The sequence below is a fragment of the Borostomias antarcticus genome (assembly GCF_949987555.1).
Source record: "Borostomias antarcticus genome assembly, chromosome: 16".
NCBI lineage: Eukaryota > Metazoa > Chordata > Actinopteri > Stomiiformes > Stomiidae > Borostomias > Borostomias antarcticus.
The window spans coordinates 15,610,177-15,615,176 of record NC_140249.1 but is presented as its reverse complement, the minus strand read 5'-3'; the positions used below and the strand labels follow the sequence as shown (position 1 = coordinate 15,615,176).

The following is a 5,000-nucleotide window of genomic DNA, read 5'->3' as shown; positions in this document are numbered from 1 at the left end:
TATACTGGGGATATTGGAAGCTAACGTCACCTCGTAGGCACGGTGGTAACAGGTGTGTCTACTTGGGTTGATTGGCAGCATGGCCAGGCGCGTCTGGTTTGATTGGTGTGGTGTTGTTGTGCGTCGTTGGGCGGTACGTAGCTGAGGAGGTAGAGCGGCCGGCTGGCGATCGCTAGGTCCCCGGTTCGATCCCAGCTTCCGGAGTGTGCCGAAGTGTCCTTGAGCAAGACACTGAACCCCAAAATCGCCCCAAAAGTGCAGCTCGGTGGCGCAGTACCTATTACTGTCACCTCACAGCAAGAAGGTCTCCAGGCCTTTCTGCGTGGAGTTCATATGTTCTCCTCGTGTTCGCAAGGGTTTCCCCCATAAAGAACCCAATGTGAAAAACATGCAGAAGAAGAGATCGCTAACGCTGTCTATCCCCGGCGAAGACAGACAGGAGCGCTTGGTTGGTTCCCGGGCACGTCCCAGCATGCACGCTGCCTACTGTCTGCTCCCGGCTGCCCTTGGGGGAAGGAGGAAAGGATGAGTGAAGAGCAGAGAAAAATGTCATCGGTGGACATTTCGTGTGCTGTGCAAAAACACACCGTATAAAGTTCTTTGTTTTGTTTTTTGCTTTCCCCTCCCGAACCTCAACTACGCCAACTCCATTTGATGATGCAGACTCATGTCATCTCATGCAAATGCAGAACGTACGCGCTAGTTTCCCGTTGGCTGTAGTCAGAGCGGCGTGTTCAAATGCAGCTTTTTCCCCCCCGACACAGCGGACACGAGGACACAGCCCTTCATCGCCGTTGGTTCTTTGATGTCGGACCGGTGTGTCCGTTACTTTAGGGTTAGGGTTGGGCAATACACCAGTGTGGTTAAGGGTTAGGGTTGAGATTAGGTCCTAGGGATAGGTTCGCTCCAACAAGAAGCACTAGCACAACGAAAAGGGATTGAGCTGCCGTCCTCGCTAGCTCCCGTCAGCGACGGAGGAGGTGGGGAGAGGGAGAGAGGGAGAGAAAGAAGGAGACGAAACGCAGACTGTCGCCACCTCCCTCTCCCAGTCCAATTAAAACTCTTTGAATAGGAGCCGGAAAACACAAAAAAGACATGCTCTCGGGTGTGAACAGGAGCGTAGCCGTGTCTGTGTGCGGAGGACGCCCTGTTAATGAGAGTGAGGAACTGAACATTCTCTCATTCTCTCTCCCTCTCTCTCTCTCTCTCCCTCCCTCTCCCCCCCCCCCCCCACACACACACACATACACACAGATTAGCTGGAAGCACACAATGAGATTAATGCCATGGCTTGGCAATGGAGAGAGCTCACACACAAGCACACACAAACGCACACGAACGCACACACACACACAAACACGCGTGTGTTTGGCTGCCGTCCCTCCCCCTCGGGCCGGGAGCGTCGGCGGGCTGGAGGAGGCGGAGACGGACGCTCCTCAGAGACGCGGCGGCAGACGAGCGAGTCCTGGAACGGACGCCGTCTGGCACACGCTCACACTGATGGACAGATGGACGGCGACGGAGAGAGAGAGGGATGGAGGGAGAGAGGGATGGAGGGAGAGAGGGATGGAGGGAAAGAGGGAGGAGGGATGGAGGGAGAGAGGGATGGAGGGATGGATGGAGAGAGGGAGGAGGAGACGGGAGGGAAGGCAGAGGAGGCAGAGGGATTTGGGAAGGAGGTCGGGGGCGGGCACGTGCACTCATAGACCTCAAGGGGGGCGAGGGACCCTGGGGATCCCTGCCTTTTTCGCCTCTTACAGAAAAATGCCTTTCTACTGCAGGCTAAACCTTTTTATGAATACATTCTTGTTGTACAGAGGCTGCCCTGCCTGACAGATTTTGATTGAATCAAAATATCAGGTTGGAAAATAATTCATTACTCCCCGGCGATGCCCTACCCACCCTTGCTCTTGTTTTCCTAGCTACCGCAGCGCGCCCACTGTGAGCGAAACAAATGCACCCGCGCATGAAACAAATGCACCTGCTCGCGATAGGCACTCGATCGTCATGAGAGTCAGTCAGTCGAGTAAATTAGTAAATGTATTTTTGACATATTACAGGTATGTGGCCACTGACTAAAATGAGTAAACGTGCATTTTCTTTTTATAGTGATATTTTGATGGCTTTACCTTTTGCTAGTACTAGCCCTAACGCGAGAATCAGTCTCTCTCTTTCTTTCTCTCTCCCTCATCAATTTTAATGTTGTCTTAATGTGTCGGTAGCTAGTTAGCTAATGTAGCCTAATATTAGCTAGGTAGTCAGCTCTCTCTCTCTCTCTCTCTCCCTCCCTCCCTCTCTCTCTCTCTGTCCAATTAAAGAAAATAGGCTAAATGTTCTCATATTTCATCATTAAACAGGAACTTTGCAATTTTGATTGCAGGCTTCTAACTTAGCCATTCATCATTCTACTGGATTGCTGTAGGGTAATGCATCTTCATCACCGTGACAACCTACAGCCCCCCCCCCCCCCCCCCCCCCCTCTACTGTGACGACTCTGTGACAGGAAAGCATACAGTAGCAGGTGCAGTTATCACAAATGAACTAAATGATCTAATATAAGTCGGCCTACTTGTTACTATCAGCTAATGTTCTATAATGAGTGGGCATACAGGCTAATGGACTTAAACAGTAACAGACAGAGCAATATCAATTGTAGGCTTCTAACTTTTGCAATAGCTCCCAGGAACTTGAGATGCACTTGTGGGTTCTGGCAAGACATAGTACTGACCTACATTTAGATAAAAGCGTCTGCTAAATGACTGTAATGTAGGCTTATATCACTCACAGCAACATGGGATGTGCAGCTAGGTAGTTTGCTAGCTATTTATGGCAAGTAATAGCCTACTTTGTTTATTAATTTACATGACATATTCTGCACATTTCACCCCTGTTCTCTAACATTCCGGAAGAACATTAGATGAGCTGAGAGAGAGAGAGAGAGAGAGAGAGAGAGAGAGGAGAAGAGGAGGAGGAGAGGTTCTTCTCAGTGACTGTTGACGTTTTTATGAGCAGAGCGGGTCTTCGTCGTCACCATAAAAATAAGCTAATCAGAGCACTGCAGCGTAGCGTTCATTTTTTAATTTGTCCGGCGGCCCGAGCGGAAGATGGATTAGGAACCGTCACAACCGGTGGCGTGTTCACATTCGACGCGCCCGGACCGGTGGCATGTTCACACTCGACGCGCCCAGACCGGTGCCATGTTCACACTCAACGCGCCCGGAGTGGAAAACCTACACGGCTCTAAAGGGTACGCCCTTACAGCCCACAGGAAACCTATTAAAAGCTTTGCCTAGTGTTTATTCACTCAGCTGAGCTAGATCGCTCTCCCTCTCTCTCTCTCTCTCTCTCCCTCTCTCTCTCTCTCTCTCTCTCTCTCTCTCTCTCTCTCTCTCTCTCTCTCCCTCTCTCTCTCTCTCTCTCTCTCTCTCTCTCTCTCTCTCCCTCTCTCTCTCTCTCTCTCTCTCTCCTCCTCTCTCTGTTGTTCCTCTCTTGTTATCTCTCACCAGCTGTTCCTCCACACTCCTCTCTCTTTCACACTCCTCTCTCTTTCACATTCCTCTCTCTTTCACATCTCTCTCTTTCACACTCCTCTCTCTTTCACATCTCTCTCTTTCACACTCCTCTCTCTTTGACATCTCTCTCTTTCACATCCCTCTCTCTTTCACATCTCTCTCTTTCACACCCCTCTCTCTTTGTCATCTCTCTCTTTCACTTCTCTCTCTTTCACACTCCTCTCTCTTTGACATCTCGCTCTTTCACATCCCTCTCTCTTTCACATCTCTCTCTTTCACATCCCTCTCTCTTTCACATCTCTCTCTTTCACACCCCTCTCTCTTTCACACTCCTCTCTCTTTGACATCTCTCTCTTTCACATCCCTCTCTCTTTCACATCTCTCTCTTTCACACCCCTCTCTCTTTCACACTCCTCTCTCTTTGTTTCAGTCTGAAGTCTGTGCTTCAGTCAGTCGTCCCAGGGTAAATCATACGGTACGGTGGGCACGCACGCACACACACACACACGCACACACTCACACATGCACACACTCACACATGCACACACTCACACATGCACACACACACACGCAAACACACACACACACACACACGCACACACACACACACACATGCACACGCACACACACACACACGCACACACACACACACACACACACGCACACACACACACACACACACACACACACACACATACTCAGCCAGCAGAACAGCACAAGGTACTAGGGATTAGGCCAGAGGCACACGCACACACACACATACTCAACCAGAGACGAACACGCACGCACACACACGCACACACAGTCGCGTACAGACAAAAACACACACAAACTACTAAGTAACACGCAAGGCTAAGGATTTAAAGTGCCACGTTTATTCAACAAATCACTCATGTTTTATTCACGATGCCTTAATCGCTACCCGTACGTTGTGGCGCGTAGCGGCTAGCTAGCGGGCTAGCGCGCTAACCCTCCGCAGAGAGGAACTGGACCCCGGTCAGGCCATCCGTGAGAATGCCTGCGCAACGTTAATGAGATGTGACGTTCAGTAGAGGTCTGGCTGGTCCGGGGGCCGGAGCCCGAGGGCACCTGTGCTCTCCAGGTCTTAGATGCTCCTGCCTGAGGCCAGAAAACATGCCGCTCACCGTAAACTATTTATGCTTGAGGGTTTTTTTTGGTGTATTTTCGTCTGACTGGCTGGCTTGAATTGAGCTCTGGAAGGAGGTGTGGGTCTGCTGAACAACCTGCACCACAAGTGCATCTTTTCTCTCAGCAAGCGGCTAGCTAGGTCTAGTGTTAGAGTCAAAGTGCAAGAACAGCTAAAAACAAACACAATATGTTCTTAAGAGGAAATGTGTGTGTGTGTGTGTGTGTGTGTGTGTGTGTGTGTGTGTGTGTGTGTGTGTGTGTGTGTAGACAAGACAGTACCAGTACTAACGGTAAAAAAATTAAAATAAACACAGTAAAAGGTCAGTTAAAACATAAACT

General features: G+C 50.1%; 1 protein-coding gene across 1 annotated transcript in view; it reads left to right on the top strand.

The window, feature by feature from the left end:
* b4galnt4a (beta-1,4-N-acetyl-galactosaminyl transferase 4a) overlaps positions 1 to 5,000 on the top strand; it is a gene marked incomplete at both ends in the record, with an annotated part of 195,052 nt that overhangs the window by 128,762 nt on the left and 61,290 nt on the right.